This window comes from Chiloscyllium punctatum, chromosome 12, assembly GCF_047496795.1.
Source record: "Chiloscyllium punctatum isolate Juve2018m chromosome 12, sChiPun1.3, whole genome shotgun sequence".
Classification (NCBI taxonomy): Eukaryota; Metazoa; Chordata; class Chondrichthyes; order Orectolobiformes; family Hemiscylliidae; genus Chiloscyllium; species Chiloscyllium punctatum.
This window is the reverse complement of record NC_092750.1, coordinates 99,528,477-99,540,163: the sequence shown is the minus strand read 5'-3', so window position 1 is coordinate 99,540,163 and position 11,687 is coordinate 99,528,477. Positions and strand designations below refer to the sequence as shown.

General features: G+C 44.4%; 1 non-coding gene across 1 annotated transcript; it reads left to right on the top strand.

Moving 5' to 3' along the window:
- The first annotated feature begins 3,126 nt into the window (after positions 1-3,126).
- trnah-gug (transfer RNA histidin (anticodon GUG)) lies at positions 3,127-3,198 on the top strand. The gene has a single exon. It is a non-coding gene; the product is annotated as a tRNA-His (tRNA).
- Positions 3,199-11,687: the final 8,489 nt, after the last annotated feature.

Genomic DNA, 11,687 nt, shown 5'->3' with positions numbered 1-11,687 from the left:
GGGTATTTTCCATGAGCCTGACGCTCCAATTGTCTCTGGCCTATGTCAGTAAAAGCTGCTACATGGGGACTGATTTCACAACCGCGGTATCCAAATGGACCGATTTGTTTGAAGGTCCCGATGGTGGGATTGGGGCACGTTCACCCAACAACAGTAACCGCAGCAGCAGCACAGACAGAACAGTATGAATGTGAAAGAGAGTGATAGATTGGGCATTGCCTCAGAGAAATGGGGGGAGCGGCAGAAAGGAGGTTTAATGATCGTGGGAAGGAGATAAATCTCCGACAACGGCTGTGTTTGAATCCTGATATATGAAACGCAGAGATGTGGGAGAGCGGAATTTGAAGGTAAAACAATTAATTTCTTAGCATTTATCACAAAAAAAGACAACGGAGGGAACACCTAGTGTCGTGATTTGGTTTCAAATCGAATTTGCTGTGGTCACAGTGCAAAATACCGACAACCACGATCACAGTAACCACAGAACAGGATGCTTGCAAGCAGCAATAAATATGCTAGCAGAGGAAATGTTCGGAAGAACAGCACATGTACTCAGCGAACAGTGACAGATATGTGGGAGCTGAGAATGGCCTGAATCTTTCAGTTCGATGTCTTCAGAGGTTGTGGCGATCCCTTGAATGAGAATGTTGAAAACTGAGATTGATAGCTTTTGACAAAACATCAAAGACTCAGGGGACAGTACAGGATATTGTTGAAACGTATGCTTCAATAGCATTTTAGCATAACATCGGCGACTTCACCAGCTTCCTAAAGTTGTAATCGGTGTTGCAGATAATCTCACACAATCCCAGTTCCCAGCCTCGGAATCAGAGAAACTGCGGCACAGCCGCCCAGATCCAAACGGAATTGGGATGGGAATGAGTCGCGGAGTTACTCTCTGGCTCCAGTGATGCAACAGGTGAGCGTGCAGTCCTTTTATGATGGTATGGAGACGCAAGAAATTCCTAGGTTGAGTGTGGTCCTGTTCAAGGGAATGGTTGTTCCCGTTTATACACTCATGGCGGTCGACAGTGCATCTTGCTAAGACAGCTGAGTGGCACAACTGGAGCGTGTTGAGCCGTGAACTTTGCAGTGGTGAGTTTAAAAGATGATTTTGCTGTTTGGATCTGTGTTTCCGACACTGGCGGTGGCAGCAACATTCGCTTGTATCAGCTCAGTATCAGTTTCTTCCACACAGTCAAGACTTCAACCAGGAGAAGGTGGTGTTGGGCTGATATTTTAAACTGGTCATCCCTGGCGACTGGGACACGTGGTTGGCTCCTTACTGTCCTCTGGGAAATAACTGATGTGCTAGGCATGATTAAATTTATTTTATTAACCCACATTCCCATTCATTTTTGGATCCAATTGTCCTTTAAATGTTGCAAATGTACCCTCATTCATCACTTCCTCAGCAGGTTAATTGCGCACGTAAAACACCTTCTCTCGAAAAATGCCTCACATGTCTTTTTTTAAAAAAATCTCTCTCCATCTTGAACATATGCCCTCTCGTCTTGAAATTACCCTGCTGGGAAAAGGCAGCTATGGTTAACTCTTACTTACCTCTCATACACTTCCATCAGGTCGCCGCTCAAACCCCTAACCTAGAGTGAAAACAGTCGCAACGAGGAGACCGTGAGAAATGCAGATGAGAGATCAGAGTCGAGATTGTTGTGCTGGGAAAGCTCAGCAGGTCAGGCAATATTTGAGGAGCTTGAGAATCGATTATTTGGGCAAGAGCCTGATGAGCGACACTTGTGCGAAAGGTTGATTCTCCTGCTCCTCGGATGCTGCCTAACCCGTTGTGGTTTTCCAACACTCCGATCTCGAATCTTAAAATAGTCCAGCCTATCCAGCTTTTCATTATAACTCAAACATTCCACACACGGCAATATGCGTGCATTCCTTTTCTGAACCTGCACCAGCTGAATAATATCATTCCTACAACTGGGCTACCAGAACTGGACATAATATTCCAGAATCGGCCTCATCAATGTCCTGAAAATTTTAAACGTAACGTCCCAACTAGTGTATACTAAAGACTAAGTAATGAAGGGAAGTAAGTTAAATGCCTTTGAACCATCCTGTCTGTATGTGATGCAAACTACAAGGAATTATGTACTGGCATCCCTAGCTTCCGTTCCTTTTGCTGTACCAAAATGGAATACCTTCCATTTATCCAGATTGAACTCCATGTTACATTTTTCAGTCCAACGACTCATTGGATTAAGATCCTTTTGAATCTTAGATAATCTTCTTCATTGTCTACAATACTGATATCGCCTGCAAACGTACGAAGCACGCCTGCTGTGAGTTCCACTGCTTTCTCATATAGATCAATGATTCATATTTACTTGCAGTGGCCGTGATTTAGTAGTGTGCAGATCATACAACAGTTAATCATGCAGTTAACCATGAGGAAGAAAGCCGCAGACTACAGGGTGAAAGCAATTCATTCCAGGGAAGTGGGTGAAAGTGAAGTAAAATCAAACTTCAAACCAGCCACCCTTGCTCCAGTTGTGGCACTCAGTTGTCTCAGCAAGATGCACTTTCGCTTGCTATGTTATTATAAACGGGAACAAATTTTCCCTTCTGCCCCGCCTTTGACCAGGAGCACATCCAACCTCGGAATTGCTTGCGCCTCTAAACCGTCATAGAAATACCGTGCATTTTCCGGTTGTGTCACTGGAGCCATCGAGTATCTCTGCGACCTCATTCCCATCTCGATTTCAAGTTGGATCTTCGCGACTGCACCACTCCGTTCGTCTGATTCAGGGGCTGGGAATTGGGACTCTATGGCAGCAGTGGTTACTGCCTTCTGCGGGGAGCTGGTGAAGGAGCCGATGTTAAACTGCATTGCTATTGCAGCATACATTTCAACAAAAGCTACACTGTCTCCGGAGTCTTTGATGTTTTAGAGAAATCTATTTGTCTCAGCCTTCAGCATATTAATGATGGAATCACCACAGCCACTTGGGGCACTGAAGTTAAACGGTCGGCCCATTCTGAGTTCCCACATTTCTGGCACTGTTCGCTAAGCACTGATATTGTGCATTTGGTGCTCTGCCGAACATTTCTTATGATACTGTACTTATTGTGGCGATGGTGTGTGCTTATATGTGAGGTGCTGTGATCGTATAGTGGTTAGTACTCTGCGTTGTGGCCGCAGCAACCTCGGTTCGAATCCGAGTCACGGCAGTAATCACTCTGTTTGTCCCAGTCTTTTGTGAAACACAAAGGAATCAGTTATTTTATCATGGTAATTTTTCTCCAAAGTGATGACTTTTTCCTTCAAGTTCTGCTCGCTCACATCTCTGTGTTTCAGAATTCAAATCCACCCGTTCTCAGAGATTTCTTCCCTCCTACAATCACTAACCGAACTTTCCATCCCATACCCCATTTCATTAATTTGTGGATTCCGGTGTTGGACTATGGAGTACAAAGTGAAAAATCACCCAACACCAGGTTATGATCTTACAGGGTTAATTGAAGCACTAGCTTTCGGAGCGCTGCTCTTTCATCATGTGTTTGTGGAGTCATTTCCTATTTCATGAAGGCACTGCAGAATCTAACACTGACTCTCACATTGATACCGATCAGTCCGTGTGGCTGCGGTCACTGTTGCTGGGTGAACGTGCCCCAACCCCACCACCGGGACCTACAGACCGTTTGATTCATTTGGTTACCACTGTTGTGAGATCAATACTCATGTAGCAGCTTTTACCGACATGGACCAGAGATTATTGTGGGGTGGTATGGGGTGGGGCGGTCAAGCTCAGGAAAATGGCACAGAACAGTATCAGGGAAAAGCGACTTCATTGGATCAGATCAGTTTCACTGCTTTTCTGCAATGGCCGAGCGCTATTACCACTGACCACTGGGCTGTTTATTCAGAAACCACGGACTCAGGTTTGACTCCGACGATGCTAGGTGGTAGAATTTGGATTCTATAAATATCTGGAAATACGAATCTAATAACTCCTGTTAATCTATAGCCAATTGTTGAAAAAAAAACAAATCCATCTGACGTCATTTAAGGAATGTAACTGCCATTCTTACCTGGTCGGGCCTCCATGTGACTCCAGACTCACTGCAATACGGTTGAATCTCAACTACCCGCTGTGCAATTAGGGATAGCAATAAATGCTGCCAAGCCAGCGACACCCTCATACTGTAACAGAATCGTAAAAAAAGTTCATTCGGCTCCAGCTAGATTACTGCGTGCAATCTTGCAACTCACAGAAGAGCATGGATGTTATCGCACTGGGAATATTGCAGGAATGATTTACTGGGATATTGTCTGGGCTGAAGAGTTTCAGTTGTGAGGAGAGATTGGACAAACTGGGGTTGTTTGTAGCCGAGCAGAGGAGATTGGAGAATACATGACTGAGATGTACAAAATAATGAGGGATATGGATAGGATAGACTGAAAGAAGCGTTTCTGATTGATGGAGGGATCGAACACTGAGGCCAAGAGATTTCGGGAAAAGGCAGAAAAGTTTGAGTAGATTTGCGGAAATGGTCAGAGAGGCGGAAATCCTTCCAACCTGAAAAAAAAGAGATGTGAATTTGTGATGGCAAAACATATAAGACTATGTGCGAAATCATGGAATACTTGATTCACATCGTTAAGCAGTTGTGTTGGACAAGTGCGGCCACAACAGGCTGAAGGGACTCCTTCGATGTTGTTGTCCTCCACAGTCTCGTGGTTAGTGTCCCCGCCTGTCACTGGGCTCAATTCGCCGCTGGGGCATCGTAAATGTTTGAAACCTGTCGCTCTTTTCCCCACTGAAGTTTATAAATGCCTGGCCTTCCATTCTCGATTTGATATGTCTGAATCAGCTGGGGAAGGACTGCAGTTCCTAGGGAGAGAGAGTGTCAGTGAAAGTGCAAACACGTAACTTCAGCAAACTGCATATTGTGTTTATGAAAACCATTATATAGAGTTGTTCCTGACTGATTAGTTTATTTCAAGCAGGAATCTGAGGAAGAAAACAGAGTAAACCCATTCAGATCTGAGTGCAGAACCATTTCCAGCAGCACTAATGAGGATGAACAGCGGAGAACCGCGTTTGGATGGATTGAATTCGGGTTGGTGGGCGCAACTTGCTTTCACTAGGTGGGATTACCAGTGTGTACAGCCATTACACATGATTCAAATAGTGTTCAATGTGATGGTACATTTGCTCAGTGGTTCTCACTGCTGCTAATTCTGTAGGTTAGGTGGATTGGCCATGTTAAATTGAGCTGATGTGTCCAGGGAGCGAATTCAGTAAGTTAAGTGAATTAGCCATCGGAAACGCAGTGATAAGGTCAGCAGTCACACGTTGCCAGGTTTTATTCCAACAGGTTTATTTGAAATCACAAGCCAGAGGCCTGCGGGGATAGAGAAGGGAGCTCGGTCTGGTTGAGATGTTGTTCAGAGTGTCCCAACAGACTCGATTGGCTGAACTGTACTTCCTGCATAGTAGGGAATCTGTGATTCTATCAGAGAGGACACTGTCAGCGTTTACTGGGCTGCTCAGGCATTAGAGACGATGCTGATGGCGTTGAGTGGGGATGGAATTTTATTTATTTGTGTTTTGGAAAATTTGACACTGAACCAAGTAAAACTGAAAGGAAGTTTTCCAGAGTATTTGAGGTTTAAAGAGAGTAAATAGGTGGTAAATTCACTCTTTCAAGTTCGTATATTTCTGAACGTCAGGTTTTCAAAACCATCGATGTAGGACACAGAAATGATGGGAGCATCATTTCTGTCACTCAGAGAATCCACTTCCAAAATATTTGGAAAGGCACATTTAGAGACACAGAAGCACTGAGTTTCACCAGGAAAGAGACAGCCTGTGTCAGGTAAAAGTGTAAAAGTGGGGTGTAGGGGGGGAGAAGGTTCGAGGAAACAATGTCTAATTTGGACGGCTTTAGATGTAAAGAAATATCGGAAACGTATGCAGCTGAATAAGATTCAGCAAAAAAAATCTCAGAGTTTTGAAAGATTTCTATTAATATTCTAAATGAAGCATTATAAATGGAACAGAGCGGATTTTGTATCTATTCAAGGAAAGCTATTCCATAATGAATAGGAAGTGAACCATCTCTTAGAGATCGATTTCCTGCTTTAATCCAATAGGTTAAAGATGGGAGGACAATCGCCATGGTGTTGGGTTCATTTGAAACCCAATGAAATCTACCAAAGTAACTGAGCATCAAAACTGGCATCTTGTTTTGTAGTTTAACCTTCTGTTTTTCCCATCAGTATTTTCTTTAAGCTGAAATAAATTCGGAGCAAAATTGAATACAACATTAAACGTTCCAATCATATAAATCCAATTCACTTCCGATCATTGCAATGAACAGAGTGAAGTTGCAGCAAAATTAATAAAATGAAACCAACAACACTGCATTTCCGGGAATTTTACCCAGTTCAGGTTCAGCCATATAAGAAAGCCCATCGAGCTAAAACATCACCTTCACTTCTCTCTCCATATATACTTCTTCACGTGACAGAGAAACTCTCTGAAGAAATTATGCGTCAAGACTAAATGTGCGTGTGAATGTGACGGGAATTTCATGTTTGCTGGTTCATTCTGAGACAGTTCCGACTCGGAATAAATCAAGGACAAGGTATTCCTTCCAAGGACGAGGTCATTTCCTAGGATTTTGCTGGTATTATTATTCTGCTGAAAGCAGAAACATAATGGTGTGGATTCGATTCCGCTCAGGAAATTTCTTATCCCCTCGGTGCCCCGTATGCAATCTTGATGTGGTCACATGTGAGCGCCTTTGCAATGGGCTGAAGTGGCCCAGAGGTGAAGGCGGCGGGTTGCTCTTCCACTGCGCATGTGTGGATTTGAATCCGACTCTCGCTGTTACTTCTATCAAACGCAGCTGTGGTTTCCCTTTGTGCCTCGGATCTTTAGTATACATTAGATGGAGAATCTTGCTAATGCCCTTCATTGCACCGGAGATTTGTGATAAGTCAATACCTCATCAAAGCTGTAATTAAGCAATTTGTTTCTGTTATAAGTTAAATTGGGATAACGAAAAAGAGTGCAACGTTTCTTTCCTCCTTTCATTCCATCTTGACTCTCTATGAATTTACATCGAATGAAAGGGGAACAAATAAGGAGAGATCGGGTGCAATAGTTTATCCAGTGGGATTGTGAATTTTAATGTAACACTCCACACAAAGTTCTGATCAGTACTTTAAACAGTCAATTGAATTGGAAATGCAGAAAACTTTTCCAATGAAACAAATCGTTCCTTCTTTCACAACTTTTTGCTGTGTGACTCATGGCGCAATCCATCATCCTGCGTGATCACCAAGTTGGCAACAATATAAGATCTACGAATTTTCTTTAGCAATGACAGCGTCTGCATATACCCATCTGTGGTGTGCATATTTCTTGTTCATCAGTTTATGAGCCTAGTTCCTGATCTGTCTGATCAGTTTGATAAACCTTTTATATAACTTCATCCCATCCCTCAGAATTCAAAACTTATCAATAAAATAAGGCGTTACATCAAATGATATAGGATTGGAAGTCGACCATTCAGCCCATCGAGTCTTCTCCACCATTCAACGAACTCATGGCTGATCTGATAATCTTCACCTCCATTCTCCCGCCTAACCTCGAGAATGCTTCATCGACTTTCTGGTTAAATATCTGTCTGGCACAGTTTGAAAAAACACAATAAATCAGCCCCAACAACAGCTTCAGGAAAGAGTTCTACAGAATCACTGGGCCCTGAGCAAAGAAATTCCTCCTCATTTCTGAATTAAATAGGCAATATCTAATTCTGGGTTCATGTCCTCTGGTGCTCTACTCATGCCAGAGGGAAAACCATCTGCCCGTATCTGCCCTGTCAAGATCCCACGAATATTGGAATTTTATAATTGTTATTATGTGATTATAGAGCTCCATTTTATGTAGTGTTGGCACCATGTTTGTAAATCGCTGCTGCCCCGTATACTGTCCATACATATTATTAAGGCAGGTGGACAAAATTATGTGAGGCAACGGTTGAAATTTCAAGCACAGCCGAGAATTGGAACTTTAAATCAGCGAGCGATTGGTATCAGATTGGTCCACACTAGGACGAAATAGAGTAATTTTAAATCTGACAAATGAGAACCTAATCATATTCCATTGACATTCAATGGCTTTACTGTAACCTAATTCCCCTGTGTCATCGTTTACGGAGCAAGAGTTTGGGAAAAACGTTTTGAGAACGGCGATATAAACACTTGCACGACAAAAACATGTCCGTTGGTAGACAGTTTCGGATTGTAAACCCAACTCATTGCTCCGTGAATCCTACATCGTTTGCAAGGTATAAATGAGATGTGGAACAGAATTCTCTCCATTTGTCGAGATGGGTGTGACTTCAAAAACATTAAAGGAACTGGACACCATCCACGACAATGCAGTCACTTGATTGTCCCCGATTTAGTACCTGAATATTTATTCCTTTCACCGTTAAGGCACAATTACAGCAGAGTGCACCAACTACACGATGCACTGGAGTAAGTCACCCGAGTATTTTTGACCGAACATTCAAAGCTGAACAAGCTGTACTAACGAACAGAACAAGGTTGGAACATTCAACGAAACACCACCATTTGCAAGTTCCCCTCCAAGGCCAATAGCAGCCTGACTTTGAACGGAATCAATGATAAACTCATTGAGTGGTGAATCAGTCTTGATGGGCAAAGTTACATACTTCAGCCCTCCATCTTTAATCTGAAAACTTAATAAATGTTGATTAATGCAGTGACCACACTTGTGCTCCGACCTTGAGCTATTCCCTAAACTGGTGTTTGCTAAAGTTCTACTAGCTGAAACATTCTGTGGTCAACAACAGAAAAATCCAAAATCCCTCTCAATCAACTTATTCCCCTCAAGATGAAAGTGGTGCTGGAGAAACACAGCAAGTCCGTCAGCATCTGAGGAAAAATCAACGTTTCGGGAAAAGGCCCTTCATCAGGAATGAGACAGTCTATAGGGTGGAGAGATAAATGGGAGGTCGTGGGTTTGGGGAGTAGGTCGCTGAGAGTGCAGGAGGTGGATAGAGGTGGGTGTTGACGGTGATATGTCAGAGAGGAAGGTGGAATGGATAGGTGGGAATGAAAATACAAAGGTGGGGCAGGTCAGGAGGACGGTGCTGAGCTGGAAGGTCAGAACTGGTGTCAGATGAGGGAGTGGGAATGAGGAAACTAATGAAGTCCACATTAATGCCATGGGGTTCAAGGGTCCCAAGGAAGAAGATGAGGCATTGGGTAGTGAGGGAGTGGCGAGGGGGTGGCTCAGGACCTGCATATCTTCAGGAGAGTGGGAGGCGAAGTTGAAATGTTTGGCCATAGGTTAGTGGAGTTGATTCTTGCAGGTATCCTGGAGATGTTCTCGGAAGTGCTCTGTCAGAAGATATCCGGTCTACCCAATTTAGAGGTGACCGCATCTGGAACAGCAGATACAACAAATGACATCTGTGGAAGTATAGGTGAACCTTTGATGGATGTAGAAGGCTCCACTGGAGCCTTGGACAGAAGTGAGGGGTACGATGTGGGTTCAGGTTTTGCAATTCCTTCGGTGGCAGAGGAAGGTGCTGGGAGGGAATGGTGGGTCACTTGAGGGCATGGGTAGTCACGGAGGGAAAGGTCTCTGAGGAAAATGAATGGGTTTGGGGAGGGAAATATATCCCTGGTGGTGGGGTCAATTTAGAGGTAGTGAAAATGTCGGCAGATGATGTGATCTTTGCTGAGATTGGTGGAATGGAACTTGAGGACATTCCTCGTGTCCTTGATCTGTCCTTGTTGTGTTTGGAGATATGGGGTTCATGGTTGGACGTGCAGAACATGGATGAGATGTGTTAGAGGGCATCTTCAACCATATGGGAGGGAAGGTTCCGGTATTTAAAGAAGGTCATCTGTTGTGTTCGGTTGAGGAACTGGTCCTCTTGGAGCAGATGTGGCAGAGGCGGAGGAGTTTGGAATACAGGATAACATTGGTGCAGGAGGTGCGGTGGGAGGAGTTGAAGTCTAGGTAGCTGTGAGAGTCAGTGGGTTTCTAAAAAAACATCAGTAACACTGACCTCCAGGGATATGTTTCACTCCTTACCCCTATCCACTTTCCGCAAAGACCAGTCCCTCCATGACTACCTCGTCAAGTCCACGCCCTCCAATGAACTACGCTCCCCTCCCAGCACCTTCCTCTGCCACCACAAGAATTGTAAAACCTGCTCCCACAAAACCCCACCTCTGCCCTCTGCCCAAAGAAGCTTCCACATCCATGAAAGATTCACCTGCACTTCCACACATGCCAGTTATTGCATCTGTTGCACCCGATGAAGTTTCCTCTACAGTGGGGCCACCAGACACCTTCTCACAGAGCACTTCAGAGAACATCTCCAGGACACCGGCAACAATCAACCCCAACGCCCAGTGACCGAACACTTGTACTCCCCCCTCCGCCACCCTCCCGAGGACATGCAGGTCTTGGGCCTCCTCCACCACCATTCCCACACCATCCGAAGCCTAGAGGAAGAACGTCTCATCTTCTGCCTCATGACAGTTCACCCCATGGCATCAATGTGAATTTCACCAGTTTCCTCATTTCCCCCCGCCTCCCACCTTACCCTGGTTCCAACCTTCCAGCTTGGCACCGTCCTACTAACCTGTCCCACCTGTCTATCTTCCTTCGCACCGATCCACTCAAACCTCTTCTCCAAACTAACACTCTTATCTCCCCCTCCATCCACCTATTGCTGTCTCAGCTAAATTCTCCCAAACCCCACCCCACCCATTTATCTCCCCAACCTCGAGGCTCCCAGCCTTATTACTGATGAAGGCCTTTTGCCCAAAACGCCTTTTTTTTCTGCGACTCGGATGCAGCCTGCCCTGCGGTTCTTCTTCAGCACCACTCTCATCTTGACTCTGATCTCCAGCAGCTACAATACGCACGTCCATCCAACTAATTCCCCTGCCCATTGACCTTTAGCGATCATGAATGTCCACTCCAAGATCTCTTTGTCTGTCTACACCACACAGAATACTCATTGCTTTTGTTTCTTCTCCCCAATTTCGTTAACACTCATTGGTCTGAATTCAATGCAATTCGCCATTTTTCCTTTCCATCTTATTGATACATCCCTGCAATCTCTGTCATTCCTCGTCATAGTCAACTACACGACCAATTGTTAAATCATCAGCAAACCTCTGAATCATGGCTCCTACAACTAAGTCTAAATCATTGGTCTACATCAAAAAAAAAGTGGAACTCCACTGCAAACACGCATACAAACATGGTTCATTGCTGGTCGGGGTTAACAGCTGCGATAACAGCAAAATCGGCCTCCTGCTGTTATTTGTAAACTTGCTGTTCACTCTGTCAGTTGTTCTCCAGCGTGATCACTTCTCACATGTGGGTGTGATGAGTGACCTGTGCGCATTGTGACTGAGCAAGTGAGTTTACACCTCAGCGGGTAATTGAATCCCTTCCTGCAGTCACCCCATGGCCCTGACTTCTTAGCGTTGCGGGTATCCTTTTGTCTATTTAGTTTGATAAACAGTTGAATTCGAGTCCACACAGGCACGATTCCCATTTCCCCCGTTGTCCATATATTTTTGTGCTTCCTTATTTTCCCACGAAAGGTTGTTATCGTTGGTCTGAAGACCATTAGTCCTTCATTCT